At 36.8% G+C, this 21,545-nt stretch overlaps 1 protein-coding gene across 43 annotated transcripts in view; it reads right to left on the reverse strand.

Moving 5' to 3' along the window:
* MBNL1 (muscleblind like splicing regulator 1) overlaps nucleotides 1-21,545 on the reverse strand; it is a 180,346-nt gene that overhangs the window by 62,699 nt on the left and 96,102 nt on the right. The window lies entirely within an intron of this gene.

The following is a 21,545-nucleotide window of genomic DNA, read 5'->3' on the forward strand; positions in this document are numbered from 1 at the left end:
TTCTTAGAAAAAAAGTATTGAAAATACTTTCATACCTCCTACTAAAAGTGATAATATCCATGAGAACTGAGAAATGACTCTTTTGAGAAAACAATTTCTACAAAGAACTGGTGAACTATATATAATATTCAAATTCACTTAGCCAACTACTGCACACACACAGGAAAGAGGAAACTGTGCCCGCAATTTTGCTGATAACCTATTTTTTACATCTACCTATTAATAAATATATATTGGGTGTCTATTAGCTTCTCATTATGCTGGATGATACAGGATAGAAAAAGAAAGATAAAATGTAACTCTAATTAGTAAAGAGAGTCACATGTAGGAGACATGAGTGCAAGCCGACTTCATGGGAAACATCCTCAAGATGAGCTATGAATAAAGTTGGACTAAAATGGTCGAAGGACATTCTCTCAGCCCTGACAGGATGCATGCTCCACCACCTTCCCATTCATTCTCTTTTTTTTTTTTTTTTGTGGTACGCGGGCCTCTCACTGCTGTGGCCTCTCCCGTTGCGGAGCACAGGCTCCGGACGCGCAGGCGCAGCGGCCACGGCTCACGGGCCCAGCCGCTCCGCGGCACGTGGGATCCTCCCGGACCGGGGCACGAACCCGTGTCCCCTGCATCGGCAGGCGGATTCTCAACCACTGTGCCACCAGGGAAGCCCCCCATTCATTCTCTAGATAAGGTAAGTCAGTGGCTTTCCTACCTACTAGTGCACTAGGGTTCCAGAGACTTCTGGCTCACTGCTGCCATTTTGTGGTTAAATCTCAGAAAGTGAAAGGGCTAGAATCATCTTGCCCATTAAAAGTACCCTGGATTGCTTCCATGTCTTGGTTATTGTAAGCAGCGCTGCTCTGAACACTGGGGTACAACATAAATGTCCATCGACAGATGAATGGTAAAGAAGATGTGGTGGATATACAGGATATATATATATATATATATACACAAGCATATGTACACAATGGACTATTACTCAGCCATGAAAATGAATGAAATAATGCCACTTGAGCAACACGGATGGACCTAGAGATGATCATGCTAAGTGAAGTCACTCAGAAAGAGAAAGACAAATATCACAGGACATCACTTACACGTGGAATCTAAAAAAAAATAATAATAATAAAAAATAAAGATACAAATGAACTTATTTACAAAACAGAAACAGACTCACAGAGATAGAAAACAAACTTATGGTTACCAAAGGGGGAAGGGGAGAGGGATAATTTAGGAACTTGGGATTAACAGATACATCTATCTACTATATATAAAATAGATAAACAACAAGGAACTGCTGTGTAGCAGGGGAAATACACTCAATATCCTGTAATAACCTATAACAGAAAATAATCTGAAAAAGAATATCTATACCTGAGTCACTTTGCTGTACACCTGAAATATTGTCAATCAACTATACTTTAATAAAAAAAAAAAAAATAACAGAAGGGGAAACAAACCCAAAAAAGCACTCTGGAACCTGGGAGATCAGTTTTGGATATCAAAAAGTCCTCTGGGATAGATTCTAGCCACAAGATAATTTGTGATTCTGACCTACAGAACAGATTTAAAAGCCATGCAATGGACAGGAGCCCCTTCTATGTGAACTCTAGGGCGAATGCAATGTTGCCACTTTCTAGGATCTCAGAGCTACACAGGCACACATGGAGAAGGGATTTGAGGGAGGGATGACATAAGACAGGGAGACAGACCAGTAAGTGTCAGGTGGAAAGGATAGGGATGTTTATGTGTAGGACTTCTGTTACCCTACCCTATGGCATCTAGGCAAGAGATGTGGACCCCTCTTAGGAGGTACCTCAAAGAGATATGACAGAACCACTCTAGAAACTTAGGATCTAAGGCAATAAATTATATACTGCATTAACATGCTGGAAAATTCAACAGACCATCTGCATAGGCATGTTTCCTGTTAAAAACAGAAAAAAGGGGCTTTGGGATTTTCTACTCAGATGAATTCTCAGGAATATTTTTACATCTTTTATGAAGTTTCCCTTACATTACTGCAAAAAATGAGAGTGGCTACCTTTCAAAAGAACAGGACGGTATTGCCAGAACACTGAAATATTCTGAATGGCTACTTTTGTGATGTATGCTCTTTCTTCATGTGTATCTTCCCCACCCTGAGATTATGGCTCACCCACTTAAGGTTATTACATAATTGTGACAAAAATAGAAAGGAACTAGTTAAGAAGAAATGCTAAAGAAGACATATATTGTTCAAAAATTAAAGATTAACACTTGAATGTTTTGTACTTCTTCTTGCTACTTAGCAAATGCCGAAATTCTGGGGCAGCTGTTTATTCAAAGAGGCAGAAGTAGGAGAAGTATGCCGATTTTCAAAAGCATTCCATTCATTTTTTGAGTTTTGAAATGGCACATGAAATGTAAATATGTACAAAAGGCTCTATTTGTTGGACTCTGTTCCCATTAACACCACTGCAATGGGTCTCAAATCCATTTTAGTTCCCAGAAAGATGCTCTGAAGTTTTTAACAGAAGCATTATGTAGCAGTCAGAAGTGGACTACATACTGGATACAACAATATTGTACTACAAACATGGATACAATATTACCCAAGTACTAAAAAAAAAAAAAAAAAACAAAGCCCACCTTTAGGGACCTCTTGTTGATATTTATTTATATTGCATTATATGAAAAAAAAGAAGTCTTTATAAAGACTTTAGTTATAAATAACTTTAGTTATAAAGACTTTAGTTATAAATCTCAACTGCCTCTCCATAATGCAAATTTCGTTTTCCAAAAATGACAAGACTCAATGATGTTCCCTGTACTTGTAACCCATGCTCAGTAGAAGCAACTCTTAAAAACTCTGCAATACATTCAGATGATGGAAGCTAAGGGAGTGCCAGTACTTTATTAGCAACTCCTTGAAAACTCAGCCTTTGCCCCCAGAGTAGAATTGGAAAGCATTCAAAAGAATGTTTAAAATGGGCTTCCCTATGAGTTGGGGTGGGAAGAGGATAGACGCACAGAGCCGGCATGCCTGAGGCAACTGTATGTTACTTCTCACTGCTACCAATTAGGATGTCAGCACTTGGCTGATCAAATCTGACTTTTCATCTCTGATGTATATATACTCTGTTTCTCATCTTGAATTGTGCTAAGGCGTTCAGTATAGGACGTAGCACTGCGATAACGCCTGACATATGTTTAAGCAGGACGCTGCACAAACAAAACCACGGCAGGCAGTAGCTAGATGCCCCGAGGGTAAGGAAGCCCGCAAAATGAAGCCCCCAAATCGGGTCAGCTTTCCTCCCCAAAGTCTTCCGGAGCTTTAAGAAGCATTTTGGTTTCCCATGTGATTTTCAGGCAAGTCGTATGAACCAAGTTTTCCAATGCCAATGACAAGGTCAAAAGAAGGAAGGTTTACAGGTATGAGGAGCTGGAAGGAGAAATGGAAATGTGGGAAGAAGGTCAGGAACTTGAAGGGTAAACGTCAGAAATCTGTGAAGGGAAGCTTAAGCAGTTACATAACCCATCTGCTCCTAGCTGTGAAGACTTCACGCTTCCAACTTGGGATAGTCATTATCCATTCTAGGAAAGGTTTAAATTTCTCCAAGTCAGTTCACCTTTATGTGTAATATTCTGCTGTGAAGTTCCTTCAAAACGGATAAAGGAGACAGTGTTGAAAGGTGGGAGCTCCCAAAGGGAAAGGATATCTGTATGTGTGTGGCTGATTAATTCTGTTGTGCAGTGGAGGCTGACACCACATTGTAAAGCAACCATACTCCAGTAAAAATTAATTAAAAAAAAAAAAAAAAAAAAGTGGGAGCTCAAAAAGCAAAAAGATACATTCAGGTTGAAATCCCAACCCTGCTACTTGCCAGCCCTATGACCTTGTGCGTACAGTTTCTCATCGATAAAATGGGAATAACTATACTATCTACCTGATAATGTGACGTAAGAGAATTCAAATGAAAATTTATGTAAAGCCAATACCTAGCACCTAGAAAACACCAGTAGAGTGTAGTTGTTTTTCTTATTATAAATTTATCTTGATTTGTTAAAGTTTTCTAGTCTCTCTCTACTCTGAGTTCATTTTGAAGGCCTAGGTTCATTGTTCTGGTAAGCAGGGCCTTTCTACAAAGGCCTCTGCCACTGCAGACTGCAGGACAAGGGCACTCTTGCCTGTGCCCTGTGACCCCCTCTCGGAATCAAGTATCCTAGTATTAATATTCCTGCTACCTGGGTGTGCTTCTCCACTACAAGAAAGCAGGCATGGCATTTTATTTCCAAAAACTTGATCTCAGACTAAATCACCCTTTGTGTGTTTGTGTGTGTGTGTAGAAATATAGAGTTACACATACGAGAGAGAGGAATATACATACATATATATGGGGTATGTGTATACACAGAGAAATCCATATACATACATACATAAAGGGCATATATGGAGATAAATCCCCATTCAAGATCTATGGAATACTTCATGTGAACTTGGCAGGATTTAAACAAAAGTAAATTAGGCTCTAAACCAGAAAAAGTTCATTATTAATCTTTATTAACAATATCCACATCCATCTTCTCCAGTAATTCAGATATTACTCCACCACAACCTCACCTTCCTTCCTTGCCCTTATTTTAGAGGATGATTCATGTAATAAAGCTTTCTTTCAGTTAGTGAGTTAATTTACCTATATACCTGTGTAATAATTTACATGTACAACATCAGACATGCTTAGTGGATACCTACGAAATATCATCAATGAAGTTTCTGCATTTCCAGCTCTAACTTTCAACTGCGAGGTCCCTGAACCATTGGCTTTTTTCCAGAAAATTCTGTGCCTCCTTCTGTCCTACCATTTCCCCATAGTGTATCTAGTCATACACCTTCAAGGTCATAAACCCCGGACTGGATGCAGGTAGACAGACAACAGAACCGAACCGCAAATCGGGAGCGCCCGTGACCAAGACAGATGCTCTTAGTATAGAAATTGAGGGTAGAACGGAGATAGAGGAAGAATATTCCTCCACTCAATTATGAGATTGGGACTTCAAGAATTATAAAAGCTGAAGATCTGAAAATGATAACGAATCTTTGTTCCATTTTTTTCCACTTTTAAAATTCTATTTGTACAGCCCTGATAGGAAAAAGACCCTTAATAGTTTAAAGCTCGACAGTGTCCTCTAGACCTTTGTAAATTCCCAAACATAGATATGCCCCATTTCATCAGAGCCCCTGTTTATGTGAACTCAGCAAGGACAGACTGAGGCGGGTGGCCGACTAGGTGCCCTCTCCAGCTGAGGTATCAAGCCCACTTAAAAGCACGTGACTTACATTTCCTCCCAAGAACCAACACAATCAATTACATGTCATGAACCTTTTGGGATTGTTCCCAAATATTCAAACACTGCAAGAATATATAGGGTCTAGTGAAATCCAGTTGGCCCATAAAACAGTGTTCCAGGGCCTGTGGCTCAAAAAACAGAGCATCGTACAGGGAGCTGTAGACCACTTAATTTCTGTTTTTACTTTTTACTTTTCTTGTTCATTTATGGAATGGCCTTGGTAAGCTGATTTATCACTCTTTATATAAGTTAATAATACCCTGTTTATCACTTTCCTTAGGCTACTGGAGACAAATGAGATACAGTCAAATCTATCTACAAAGCATGTATGTGTGTGTGTATACATATATATATATGTATACACACACACACACACCCCATACATATAGACAGATAGCAAATATATATAATTTGTTTTCTATATAAATGTAACTATAAAATTATGAGAATCATATCTGCTCAGGAAACATACATGGATTAGAGGGGCAGACTGGCACTTTAACAAGATAAGTTCGAACTATTCAGAAATAAATGCTTTCTGTGACTTCTGATGAAAAGAACAAAGTCATCTGTTAACCAAACATGCAGTGACAACAATTTTTAAGAGACAAAGATGGTATATGAGAAAGGAACACTTTCACAGAAAATCTGCAATAGTGGAGAATAATTAAAAAGAGTGACTAAACATATTTTAGTTCTTGACCGTATGAACTCACAGCTTTGAAGGAGGAAATATACAGTATCATTTACTCTTTTCACATTTTAATTTTTAGAAGACAAATTTAATATTGCAAGTCTTCAATGTAGACAATTTCTTTCTTTCCAAGGATCTGCTTTGTTAGCTTTCGTTTAATAACAGTTTTCACATTCAACACCAACTGCATGACTGTCTTGTGCTTGGTGCAGGGTTAAGTTACTGCAGTGATATAAAAATAGCAAAGGCAAAAAAAAAAAAAAAATACACAGCAGACTGGAATAGCTTAAAAATTGAAGCTTTGGGATCAAGCTCTCTGAAATAATTATAATAGATACAGCACCTGATCCTTTGCTATAAAATAGATCTTCCTTCATTATATAATATTAAAATGACTTAGGGATTCATATTTCTTTCTCTCTAGACCTATAAACTATTAAAGTTATACTGGGTCTCGGAAGAGTTCAAAACCCAAGCTGCATTGGCCTGCTGTGTCTGTTTACTTAATCTATTTTTATAACACTGCAGCAGCCAAATCCAACTTACCAAATACCTGCTTCAAAAGTGTGCGCCACACTGATTCAAGAGATAAAATTTGTGAGAAGCTATAGCTGCAAACTATGTTTATTTCTAACAAATCAGTCTACTCTACACTATTAAATTCAAGGCCGTAAGGAACCGCAGATATACCGCTTTAGAAGTCTGAAACATGCCCCAAAAGGATTTAAATTTTTTTTCAAACTGTTTGTTCGGCCACGTAAGATCGTTGCCTACTTCACCTGTGCGAAATAACACAAGTTGCTATTCTTAGTTTGCAAATCTGAGTGTCTGTACCAGTCCTCGGCAGGTTTTTTGACACCTAACTGGGGGTTGGGATAGATGCATCATCTCTACGGCAACCCACTACACAAGTATATTATAGCTAAATTATTTAATAAAAGCAATCCTCGACCTTGAACATCTTTCATGCCAAAGAACAATGCCAAATCGAACTTTTACTCTGTGAAGCGTTTCTAACAATTCAATGTACCCAAGAAAATTAAGCTTGAGAGTACTGACAGAAATGGGATTTGCCAATTAAAAGTTGTTGCCATAGAAACAGGCTTTAATATGTTCTATGGAAAAAAAATGAACATGTTATGCTTTCTCTTGAGTCATTTACATTTGAACATAAAATGTGAAAAACACAATTACAGAGAACGGTGTAGCTCCCTAAGGGAGCACCAAACTTATTCTCTTGTTCGTGAAAAAATAAAAGTTCCTCTTCTTAACCGAAAATGAACACACACTCTGTTTTCTTGAATTTTTCATAGGTTATTCGACTAATATATCACTTCAGTGTGCGGGGTGATTTTTTTTTCTAGAACTGTGCCTTTTTTTTTTTTTTTTTTTTTTTTTGCAAAGCACTCTACTAGATTTATATTTTCTGAAAGTCTTCAAACACTGTGCTCTTTGAAAAATAACTTTAAAAATATCTTCTGAACTACTCAAGGGGAAGATCATTACAAAGGATCCTTTGACATTCTAAAGACTCTAAATACCACATGCTAAAAAAGTATTTTAAGTACATCATTGAATGTTCCTGACTGTTTACTCAAGGGATTCACATGGGTTAGACTCTTGCCAGATGGCCATAACCAGCCACAGGATATAGAAGAGTGAACGGCTCTGTCACTTTTATTACTGTTTTACTAACACAGCCCGTGACAAGAATTCAGGACAGAGTGCTCTTAGTCTTCAGGTGGTGACCCACAAGATAAATATTAATGTTTTGTAGAAATTCTATCATGCAGTTCCCAGACGGTACCGATTTCAATACCACTCTCAAAAGCGAATGACACATTTAAAATTTGTTTTTTTTTTTTTTTTTTTTTTTTTTTTTTTTTTTTTTTTTGCGGTATGCGGGCCTCTCACTGTCGTGGCCTCTCCCGTTGCGGAGCACAGGCTCCGGACGCGCAGGCGCAGCGGCCACGGCTCACGGGCTTAGTTGCTCCGCGGCACGTGGGATCTTCCCGGACCGGGGCACGAACCCGCGTCTCCTGCATCGGCAGGCGGACTCTCAACCACTGCGCCACCAGGGAAGCCCTAAAATTTGTTTTTTGAAAGGATCCATCTATTACGATGTGACTTGATTCATTACACATAAAAGGAAATCATCCTATGACGGATGAACATTTTAAAGTATATATACCTTCATCGGTTGAGGGTAGGATGATCTGCTGCTACGTGGAAAAGACACCGAATAGAATACTTAATTAATACATTAATATCGTGTACCACTGATTATCCAGAATTCGTATGATTAGATACCACTGAAGTCGATGAAGATTTTAATCTAGTATACTTAAGATGAGAAAGAAAGTAGTTGTTAAGAAAGAGGATATTTTAATTATAGAAGACCTGAACCGAAACATTAAAAAGTACATGAGAGGGCTTCCCTGGCGGCGCGGTGGTTGAGAGTCCGCCTGCCGATGCAGGGGACGCGGGTTCGTGCCCCGGTCCGGGAAGATCCCACGTGCCGCGGAGCGGCTGGGCCCGTGAGCCACAACTACTGAGCCTGCGCGTCCGGAGCCTGTGCTCCGCAACGGGAGAGGCCACAACAGGGAGAGGCCCGCGCACCGCAATGAAGAGTGGCCCCCGCTCGCCGCAACTAGAGAAAGCCCTCGCGCAGAAACGAAGACCCCAACACAGCAAAAATTAATTGATTAATTAATAAAAAGAAAAAAGTACATGAGAGTACCAATCCTCTACATTCCCTTCTCCCTCCACTGTGGGCACTCTCTCTGCCCTCAAAGAGAACCAGAGCGCACCTTGCGTATTTAAGGCACCAATGGCTCCTAAAGAACTTAACTTAAAAAAGGTCTAAATACAAGAAGGAGATATATTCTCGAAAAAAAGCATATATATATATATATATATATATAAATACCTTACAATTCATCTTTTAAAAACCTTAAGCTATTTGTCTTTCAAACTGCAGCAAAGATGCAAATCACATCTCAAAACTAAGTATTGTTACCAAATAGAGTCCTCTTTCTGTGAGTTCTACTACAGATGTGCAACGTCTCTTGCTTTACCTAAAAAGTGTAAATAATCCTGAAAATCACACCATCGTTATTTGATCTTTCTTTCAGGCCTGAGAGTAAATAATAATTATCCAAACAAGTTCTATGAGAACATGCCCACTAAAGAACTAAATCTGCCAGATAAACAACTGGCCAACTGTGGACAACAGCTTATCTTAATGGTACAAAGTTTGGAATTATAAACTCCTGACAGCATTGGTTTATACAATTAGACATTTCCAAAGCAACACAAAAGAATGTCTGTTTGATCAAGCAAGAATGTCCTTTGCAGATTTAGATTTCAAGTTTCAAAATCAAAAGTTGGAAAGCAAACATCATAACTAACTCCACACCTGCCAGCGAACGTTGCGAATGACTTGCTTCGGTGCCCTTCTGATTGGGTTCAACAACTAGCACTGTATCAGGCTGTCTGAAAGGATGCTAAATTACTATGACTGTAATCTATTTGTTGTTTAGTTTCTTTTTCTAAAATATGTTGCTCAGAGAGTAATGTCATGACATTTTATGGTTTTTAAATTGACAATGAGATGTGTTTTAAAAAAATGTAACTTAAAAAAATCAATTTGAATTCAGTTTGGATTCTTTTCAAACCGTACATTTCATTTGCAGTGATTTTTCTATGATTCTCTAGCCAGGCAAAAAACCAGCAGCAATATTCTCTGGGGATAAAGGGTTATTTTATATATGAAAAAGACTTTTTAAAAGTTTTTCATATACCCTAATAATGGATTAAAAGTATAATGATTAGTAGCTTCTCCAAGAAGTATTTCCTCTAGGCAGAGTTTGCTATAGCCTAACTCCATCTACCACCCTCTCCCCAAATGTAACTTTTCTTAAAATAAAACATTATAAACTTCTGTTGTACACTAAGCATATGGGGTCTCTAATCGTTTAAATACAGATTATTTAAATTTTACATTTTGGAAAGTAACATGGAAATGTTAGTCACTTTGTTACCGAAATAACAGGTTACAAAGTCAAACTCTCGTTTAATCTAACTATATAATAAATCTAATAAACAGTAAATCTCAAACTCCCTTTAACTGTACAGATTTTACTTAGAGGCTAGAGATCTGCCGAATGCCCATTACATACAAAGGGAAACTGAGGCGAGTGAAGGTGAAATCACTAATTCTCTTCATCGCAGATTAAAGGTACACTCTCCAAATTCATCATTTTTGTTAAGTGTTATTTTTCCAACATGACAGCAACACGGTTTTCGAGGCAAAAGGACCCTGAAATATACCACAACACATCTACATTCTGAAAAGCGTTCATGTCGCAGCCTCAGTATCAACACAGTGCAGAACTGCCCAGAGGATTCCTCCAAAAACAACGGGAGTAGGATCACTTGGGAATTAGCTCCATGGCAGCTATTCCACAGGGATAACAAACCTCTGTTGATTTTGTTACAATGGCTTCTTTACACCAGCTCATCGAATCTAATTTAACGTATTCTCTATTCATGAAACAGTATTGCCCTATAACCAAAGTTTTCAGATCTTTGCTATTTTCAGAATACTTTCTGGCTCTGTACAGGGCAGATAAACAGCTCTTAAGCTGTGCTGTATGCCATGGGCCCACTCTTCAGGAAACCGCACATGAAGGATTAACATAAAATATTATGGCCTCTGAATGCCCCCACTGAAACTGTGAACTCCTTCAGGAGTTCTGTGTACTCTCTAAGACTTCCTGGCTTAAGGTAGAATTCCAAGCTCCACCCATTGTAATAGCTGTTACCGACTACGGAAAATAGGACTCATCCAAGCACGCAAAAGCAAGTCCATGTGCACAAAATCGTTCTCTGCAAGCTGTCTGATGGAGAGGCTTTTAGTGGGTCATAGAAGGAGATTCTAGAGAAATTTTGGTAGAAACTTCTATCAAAGCAAAATGCTAATAACACCTTAGAGGACAGCCCTTGTGTCTCCTGGGCCCCTTGAGTCCAGAGGTGGGATCAGGCAGGTCTCCCGTTTTCCTAGTTGTGAGACTGGAAGGATGGCCCCACCCTCTCTCAGGTGAGAACCATTCCTTGAAAGAGATGTTAACTAACGGGAGACCAATAATACGTGGAAACACCCTGATTAAGTATGAAATGGGAATAATAAACAAAGTAAGGAGAACAGAACAGAAGGCCACCTATCCAACTCCTACTTAAATTCTGTCATTAAGGACAAGTATCTTCATTTTTTTTATGTTTTTGGTCTCACCATACGGCTTGCAGGATCTTAGTTCCCAGACCAGGGATTGAACCTGGGGCCAGGGCAGTGAAAAACACCAAGTCCTAACCACTGGACCACCAGGGAAGTCCCAAGTATCTCTAAACTGAAAAATATGAAAGCTATAATGCACTCTGCCTTCTTGCCTGGGATACATACCCTGTAACATTCAAGGACAGGAGAAGTACCAGAAAAATGAAAAAGAGCCTCTAGAAAAACACATTTTCCCATTTATTTTGGATTTCCAAAGTTTTATTTTCTGTTTCACACTTCAAATTACTTGAAGCTTTAGGGAAAGGGCAGGATAAGTCTTACTTTCATTCTCTCTCTAGTTCCTCTTACTAACACAAGGTATGACTTCTCCAGCTTCTGTGCCTTCTTAAACATGTTATGTGGCCTAACATACAGCAAGGGACAAAGATTCTATCATAGATTCATAATGTCCTCATAATTAGGAGTCTCCATTATGATTTTAGGAAAGAGAAATGTTTCTTTTCCCTTAAGCAATCATTGTCTGAGAGGCATTCCACCTAACTACTGCATAAGACAAACAGGGTGAGAGTAATCAGCTAGTTTTCCATTTGACTCTTACTACTACTGCCAAGTGGGTTTAAAGGCAAACTAGTTCATACTTAAATCTGCTTACTTGATTAAACATTACCACCTCTGCTTACTAAACAAGTCTAAATATACCCTCCTTGGGGTAACTAAGGAGTGTGTTATGACTTAGTGTAACTGTACCTTAGTTACACGAAGGTTGTTTCTAAATCAATTGACAAATACCCCAAACACCTAATATGTCCCTGGCTTCAAAAAATATGATCCCTGTACTGAAGCAGGTTAGGGTGTCAAAAAAACCAGTTAAAAAACAAAGGAATAAGTCAATCAAACAATTATTTGACATTAAATAACTAAGCCGTTCAAACTTTTTGACTGGGTTGATTATGTTGAAACAAAGTTAATAAGCATTTTAGAGGAACTGCAAATTTTAGTCTTTTCTCACCCTACTGAGTTACCATGCTAAACTAGGTAACATTTAACCAGAGAAGTAAAAAAACACACCTTTTATAGAACAACCTGTGAAAATGAACGTATGTGAATGGAAAGAATAATTATTTGTATATTAAATTAAGACCAACTTTCATAAAAATATGGATGTGAGAAAGTAAAATAAAATTAAATTTTGCTACACTATACTACATTGTCTCTGAAGTGAATTTTCTGATAAGTGATTTTCTAGTAAAGAACACTGAACATATTTCCCTATTCTGCTATAATATTTCAGTAAGTAACCAATCAAATGTCTTCACCTTTTCATGTTGTATTAAAATTCTAAATATCAAACTATAAACAGGAATTTTTCTTAAGAAAATAGTATGCATTTGTGGGTAGAATTTGTTTTTATTTTTATTTTCTAACAAGTTAGGATACATACTAACACAATATGCCCTGGGCTTTTTCTGTGTCCAGCCTGAAGTTTAGGATGTATATAAAGTACATAGTTATAGTAAGGAAAACTATAAACTTCTGCTACCTTCACATATAACCATATTTGTACACACTTCCCCAAATCCAGACATGTTCATCTTTCAATCCCAGCTTTGTTACAAATAATTCAGAATATGGGCAGAATTTATGTCTTTTAACTTAATTGTAATATAAGAATAAAACTTGTTATAATAAAAACATCTATTATAAAATCTTACTTTGGGGAAAGATGTATGATTTTTGCCATTCGGATTTGTCCAAAAACAAGGAATTATTTTCTGACACAAAGCCAGTTTACTCTATCTCAGCCCCCGGCCTTGTTTTATTTGCTGTGTACTTCCTCAAATGCTATGTATGGTATAAGAACTTGCCATATTTAAAGAAATCTTAACTTGGAATTGGCTTATGGCTTTCTTGAGCATTCAGAGTTTTCCTGTATAATGCCAACCAAAAACATGGGAAGAAACAGTAACCCAATGCTTAGAGAAATATGCAGTGGGATATATAGACATTTAAAGCACATAAACATTCATAAATTATTAAAAAACTAAACCCAATGCAGGAAAATGTGTAAAAGCCATATTAAAATACAGCAGGTGAAAATGTAAATGCAAATGAAAAGTTCCATATGAAGAAGGGCTTGACATAATGTACTAAGGTATCAGAAATATTACTTATTCGAGCTCACAATACTCAGGATATATTTAGCCAAGCCTTTGGGGACAAGGATGATGAGACAAAAGCTATAAAACCTCTTGCAAAACCTCTTTAGAGGCTTATACCTAGTAATCGATTAATAATCTGAACGTTCTTTCACCCATGTTCTTGTTTTCCTGTCCATTCCCCTTATCTTATCTTTCTCTCCTTTCTATCTGGCTCAGTGTCAGTTAGACTTGAAGACCTGAAGAGTTCATACAAAAGAAAAGTGTATGATTTGAGCAATTTGGAAGGTAAGGAGAGTGTCAGATTCTTAAATTATCCCACTTTCTTTCTTCCTCTGATAATTTCAGGCACTGTATTTTAGGCGTTCAAGGACCAATATGTTCTACAACTGTTAATTGGTGAATTATGTGGGCACTTCCTATTTTTATACTTTCTGACGCATGTTTTAAACTTCAAATCTGTAACAAAAGGAGACCTCGCAGCCACAGAAAACATAGTAAGAGATGAATAGTGAAGGAAAATTTCTTGATCTCAAGGTTACAGAGCCTGAAATGTATGACTGAACAATAGTATAAAAATCTTCATACCTAGAAATCTTTAAGAAGAGACCTTTGTGGTTTAGAATATAAACTCATCCAAGCTGGGAATAGCTGTCTGTGGTTTTAAGCTGTTTTACTTTGAGAAATGATACCTCTTGTGAACGTCTTTAATTGCCTTCTAGTCTAAACATCCTATGTCATTAGCCTCATGTATCTCAAGGAAATTGGAGTCCTTCACCAATTCAGGGGGAGCAGAGTCAGGGTACTTTAAACCACCTCCATCTGAATCTTTGACCAAAAAAAGAAAGAAACAAAGAAAGAAAAAGCCAAAATAAAACAAATTTTAAAAACCTCAAAACAAACAATCAGAAAACAAAATAAACAAAAAACCCCCAACAACCTACTACAACCTCCTGGTTCTTCTCTGCTTATTTGTAGCAATTATTAAAATGTCATTTACGAAATCTGTGTTCCAGTAAATTTAATGAAGACAATTCTGAGCAATCTGGAATGGTCCCAGGAAAGGAAACTACATCTTGCCAAAAACATAAAGTACAATCAAAACAATAGTTTGAAAGAAAAGCTGAAATGATTTTAATATTTAAGCCTCCCAGAAAAGCTACTAAGCATCCTCAGTTGGTTTCTATGCAAGGCAACATGCTGTAATTACCCAATATTAATGATTGTTGGTTGGCGAAAAATGAGATATTCTGATAAAAGTTTTCAGAAATAACCATATTCACAGTCAGAGAGCTACAAGTATAGGAATCCCTGCTTAAGTGCTCTGTCAATTTGCTATGGTCATCGATGAAAAACTCAAGTTTAATTGTCAGAAATGTCAGTGGCAACCTCCCATCCAAGTTTTTATATTTAATTGTTACTGTTTCCAACCTAGTTTTAAGTTATTCAACATGTGTTAAACAGTAATCATCTTATAAATCAAAAGAAGAGTTGATATTCAGTCTACTACAAACATACAGTGTTAAAACTACTCAAACAATGATGTAACATAATATATTGGGTATGAGTTCTTGATGTAATTGGAATTATAAGAAGATTCCAAATCTTTCAAAGAATAAATCTTTCATAGGAAAAAGCAATGATATAGGCACATTTTACAACAAGTTTTGAAAAACACTGTCTAGTTATTATATAAATATCAGGAAGGCATATGCTATTAAATATTTATATAAATTTGGAGAGGTAACAGCATTAAAAACAAGCATTATATTATACCTATTTCCTAGTAGTAAAATGTTGAGTTTAGCTATCATAAAATTGATAAATATTACAGGCACACGTGCACTCCTACAGCTCATCTGGATAGCAAGAACAGATGAAATATTCTTAAAACACTCTGTCCTGGTTCCCAGAATTTGACAGCTGTATGTTTTATCAAACAATTAACTATGTGAGAGCTCTAATTTTAAAAGGAATTTAAGGCACTATAGAAGATACTTAATTTACTCAATGTTACATAATTCCAAACAAGTAACTGCCCAAAATTCTGAATCAAGAATGTGACCTCCAACTATATTGATGTATATCAGAGCATACGTTTTATTTCCATCAACAATTTGTCTTTGGACGCATAATGACAACTAACATTGATCACCATATAATGTGTGCTAAGCACCATTCTAAGTGCTTTGTACGTATTCACTCTTTTAAGCCCTTACAATCTTATTCAGTAGGCACTATTAATATCCCCAAATAAAAGATGGGGAAATTGAAACACAAACAAGTTAAGTGATTAGCTAACAGTCATGTGGCTGATACATGGAGGTGTCGGGGTCTGCACTTCTTAGCCTGGGCTCTCCAACCACTCTGCCAGCTACAGTGTGTCTTCTACACTAGCTACATGTAGTTCAAGTCTCTGCAGATGGTCTCTTGCCATTATCGAGCAGGAGAGGAGGAGGTACTTTTTAAATCAACCCAGATTCAAAGGCCCACATAAAAACAAAGACGCGGCCAATCTCATGTTTAAAAGCATCATATCTGAGCACAATTCTATTAAAAATAGTGAAATGTCATCTTAGCAAAAAAGGAAGACACCTCTGAAGAAAGGAATGAGTATAACCATTATTTATAGCTTCTTACTCACAACGCAGACCTTTCAACTACCTGGCAGAGACTCGCTGTTATTGCTGTATTTTTCTCACTGCCATGGCTTTGGGGTTTCGTATTAAAGTAGCAGGACGTTGGCATGTGAATCACCCGCCACGATCCCTACCCCAAATCACATTTTTTGAGTATGAGGAAAGAGAGGGAAATGGAAGGTAAGAGAAAAGAGAAGTGAGGAAAAGGGAAACACAACCAGGAGAAGATGGGGAGCCGAACTGGCATGTAGACCCCGAGGTGAAACAGCAGGATCAGAGTTCTCCAAGAAGACACACAGGGCTGCACCGCTCAGATCGTCTGCTAAGAGACGTAATTGGAACAAATCACATGAAGTTTCTGTTGTGAAGTATTCTTCACAACACGCTCTTATTCCTAAAAACACACCGCTCGCCAACAAAGTGTTATTTTAGATTCCTTGGGGTTTGGCTCTCCTCTCAGCTAGATCTAATATATGATCATCTACATAACAATTTGACAAATGGTAAGTATCCAACAACTATTAGTCAGCAAGTCTTATCTACCATAAACATTTCATTCTGCTTCTAAAACAGCTTCATGTTTCAGGTGTGAACCACAAATAACAACAGCATTTTCAAAGACTCTCTAATTTAAGAGATTCCAAGTGAAAAGCTAGAACTGTATCACTGTATTAAACGAAAGATTGCCAACAGTAGAGATGAATAAAGTGCAGTTCAATTTATATGCCTTCAAGACAATATGTGAGAGTATTTTCTAAGACATCCGAGTCAAATATTTGTATGTATCCGAACAGTTTAACAGAAGAGTCCTACGGAAAAAAAAAAATAATAATAACAAAATAACCTATATTTTTAATTTTAAATATTTTAGTCATTAATTTAAAAATTATTTTTGAAATTTAAAAAACTTTTGTAAAATGTAATTCATATTACACTTCAAACTATAAATCTATTGATGTGTCCTGTAGCAAGAATATAAAAATATGTAGAAATTTCTCTAGGAAACAAAGGGTTGATATCCAAATTTAGATTTTCTAAAGTCTGAAGGGAAATAAACGTGGCTGACATTGCACCGCAAATACTTCTTACCCTTGTTAAAATTATACCATAGTATTAACTTGTAGGAAAATACTCCTTTCAGCATTTGAGAACGACATGGAAATTTGAGTACTAGGTCTCTATTATTATAATTATTATTTATTTTTAAGAATTCATTACCCAGGATGTTGTAAATATTTATGTGCATAATTCAGCGGTAATCAGTGGTGTTTATCTTGACTAACTGATAATCTACAGACTGCAGTGCATTTATGATTTCAATGGAATTAATCTTCAATTCTCTACACTTCATTGTGAGAAGAGCTATAAACAGATTGCCAAGAGGAGGCTTTTAGCATCGAAGCTTTACTTGAGGAAGAAAAGCAATTCCTTTGGGAGCAAACCTATCTTTATTCACTGCAGAGTATACAACTCCTCTCAAAAGAAGCTAATAACCTCAACTCCTTATAATATACATATTCAAAAGATATTTTCTTTGTCCAAGATATAAGAATAATAGACACTTGCCAAGAAATAACATGATGAAGTCAATTCTACTTTGTCCAAGGGAAAGAGGATTACTCCCACTTCACAAGTCCTCTTTTGACTTAATAGGACACAAAGGATCTGCGCAGGAGACAATGGGGTGGCAATCTGCCTTGCTAACAGTTCCAACATCCCTGAAGCCCTCCTCTATTTTTCCAATTATTTTTCCATGTTCAAATACACACTGAACACTGTTCACTCTTGTTTGGTAAATTTTATGTAGATTATTCCACAAGGAATACATCAATTTCACTTTCCTGGAAATCACACCCTGCCCTTTTTCAGCCGGCTTCCTTTGACTCCAATTTGACACCCTGGATCGAATGGTCATGCCACGGAAGGGAAATGCCAAGGCAAATCCGTCAGCTCTGTGGGTTAAAGCCACTGTAGTGTGGCTACGTAACGATGTATAATAGAGCCGGGAAGTAGTCACTTGCAGTGCTGCTGGGAGATGCTGGTGGCTGACACCGATCACAGAAGGTGGTACAGATGTTTTCCAGCTGAAGATGCCTCAGAGCATTTTGTTTTCAGCAGATCACTGCATGTACCCATTATCCAAAAATTGAAAGTGACCTTTCTCTATCCAACCCTCTCCTCTCACTCACTCACACACATACACACACACAACTCTAAAACTAAAACTAAACATGTCTTTCATTGAACAAATATTGGATAATTTTCAAATAATAAATCACTGTACATAGTAAATTTAAAATAAAAGCTGATTTTATAAGTGCTCTTCCTATAGGTGAGCTATTCTTCTCTAATTTACAGTTTCTTTAAACTTAAATGTTTCTACAGAAGAAGAGATATAAGAGATCCTCATCTTTTAAAGTCTTTATATGTAAAAGATACACATTAAAGCATTTACACAAAAAATGACATGCCATTTAGAATTTGTTTTAAAACATTAGAGCCCACTGCCTATTCCCCCCTCCAAAAGCGGAAGGACAGAAGCAACAAGATTCACAAATATTGAAAACTGTTGACACAAAGATTACAGTATATTATTCTCTCCACTTCTGTATGTGTTTGAAAATCTTCACTTTAAAAACTTACTAAAAAAAAAACAAAACAACAAAAAAAAACTTATTTAGAAATAGATAAACATGGAGTTTTGCATTAAATCTCCACTTTTCCTAAATCAACCAAATCATTTTAGTATCATTTTAGTCCATCTTTGCTACCTCAAAGTATTAATGTCTACTAATCTGAAAACTATTACTTGACCATTAATTAAGGACAAATGCGATGATCTGTAAAGAAAATCTGTCTTAATTCACTATCCAAAATAACTGACATTACTAAGCAATTATTTTGATGTCCCTCATTTTCATAAGGAATGGTTAAACAACAAAGGATGACTGACATTCAAAAGCTTGCTCACCTTCCTACTTGGCTCTGATATTTGTTTCTTCATTATGCCTACGTATTCAAACTTCGGTCTTGCACCTGTCATAATCTAGCCTCCCAAGGCATCGGATTGCTACATTTCCAAAATATAATAAACTGAAAGATTCTTTCATTAATCTCCCAACATGGACCACTTAAAAGTAAGTGAAGCATTATAGCCTAATTCAGTTAAATTTTCCATAGCATCTACATTCAAATGGAAATGTATCTGCCAGCTTATTAGGTGCTGAGGATATTACATTATACTCTGCAGAGCTTGGCGAGATGACTCACACAGCAAAATAAGAAGAAAAATGGATTGAAACGGAATAAAATTAAGGGCTATAAAAATCAACTGGCAAAAAGTACACGTGATAAGAGATGTGTACTTTCTCTAAAAATTATGTTTTGAAATCAGAGATATATTGGTCTTTTAAGACCAGAATAAGATGCTTCTGACGGTAACTAAATTCAGGGCTGGAAAGTTGTTACTCAGTATTCAAATAGCAACAAATCCTCTGGCTAGGATTATAAACCTTGTTGACAGCTTTTATACTCCACTGTGATCACTGAGACTACTCTTCTTTTTTTTTTTTTTTTTAGTTTTGTGGTTAATAAATAATTGTGGAATCTTAGAGTTGTAATAGAATTTAGAAATAGCATTAAGTCAACCGCCTAATTTTGTAGAGAAGGAAATGAAGGTTTGCTCATGGAATGTCAGTCTTGCCTTCCTCCTAGGTTGTAGCAAATCTAGCATTCTTTTACACGTTTGTCCTGCTCTGTTATGCTTTTGTCCAAAAATTTACCTTCCTCCCTCCCCCCCCCGACCCCACTCTTTCTATATATATACACAAACGTGTATATCATATATATGTGATGAAGATATCTTCCTCTTTTAAGCTAACAGAATATCTCAGAAGAAAAAAAGTCCCTTGAAACTATCTTGGAATTTCCAGGGGAAAAAACTGCATAAATTTTCAGCCTTTTAAAAGATGTTTAACAGAACTGCATAATTAAAATGATGTAGCTCTGTTATGCCAACCTCAAGGCTATATCAGTTGTTCACAAACTGTTCTTAAGACAAAGTAAAATTAAGCAAAGGTTTCTCAATTCTATCTTCAAATTCTATTTCTATTTCCTTTTAAAAAAATTAACTGCTTAACCTTACCAACTTAATCTCTAATAATATAGCTTCTTAGCAATCTCTATTTTAGGGAAGATAAACTGAGCTTAAAGGCTCAATTACATTCATCCAATTTGCGGTATCAAAATTTGAAAATGAAAGGCTTTAAGACATCAGAGAATGAAGGATGACAATTTTAATACGTGAGTTGTTTTGCCTTATCATGAAGCAACGTGAGAATAGCAAACATTCAACCATTTCATCTCTCTGTTTGCTGGGACTTGAAAAGTTAAGTCATCCAGTAATTTTTCACTAGTTAACCAAGTAATGAAAGGAACTACAAATCTATAAAATTTATCAGAAAATTGTCTGAGCAATATAGCCATTTTACTTTCAAAATTTACAAACTGTCAAAAAGTACAGTTTTCGGATCACTCTTCAGAAAATTTATCTCAATACACATTTTACAGGTGTTAAGTTCACTAAAGATATGACATGCGTGTATTTAAAATCTCTAGCAGAGTTAAATGCTTTCTAAATAAGCCACAACCGTCCTAAATTGGGTGGTATAGATTTCATGACTGCTATCACCTAAAGAGCTTCCCAAAAGAGAGGCTTAGTTATAAAAGGCTGAACTCAGAGTGATGAAAGATAGCTCAGCGTTCAGACAGAGCAGTCCATTTCCATGGAGCTGCTAGCACATTTGTAGCCAAGGTCCTAACGTGGTCTGCCCTTGATCTTTACTTACAGCTTCAGAAGTCATTATGCCAAGAAAAAGGTAGGACAAGACACAAAGTAACAAACTGGTTTCCTTTTCATCACTGTAGTAACGTCTACTTTCTGTTCTTTTGCAATCTCTCTCACCGCGTCTGACTGACTTTTTTTTTTCCCCCCCAAGTTGGAAGCTTTTATCAAAACTAGAAGTAACTGATTTAAACTATTTAATGGGAAGCTAAATCATGTTGGCAGGACTGGGTTTGGAAAATCGTCTAAAGTTATAAATATGTCCTGAATAAAATGTTTTAAAGATACTTAGGTTTTTAAATTGAAGTCTGTTCACTAATGGGTCATTCTGGGTCATAAATATATAATGCAGTTAAAGCTTTTGTTTCACAATTTAGAGGACATACCTGGTTAATATATCATCTGGGACGTCAGACAGGTTTCAACTTCCACATCAATTCTGAGTGGGTGAGTTTCTGGAGTGGTAGCAGGCATGTAATGAATTTATCCTTCGTGACCTCTGCCATGCTGTACATATGCTAGACATGTCAAAGCATGCAGTGTTTTGCTAGAAATGACAAAGGGTACATTGTCCCCTTGCAAG

This window comes from Kogia breviceps, chromosome 5, assembly GCF_026419965.1.
Source record: "Kogia breviceps isolate mKogBre1 chromosome 5, mKogBre1 haplotype 1, whole genome shotgun sequence".
Lineage (NCBI taxonomy): Eukaryota > Metazoa > Chordata > Mammalia > Artiodactyla > Physeteridae > Kogia > Kogia breviceps.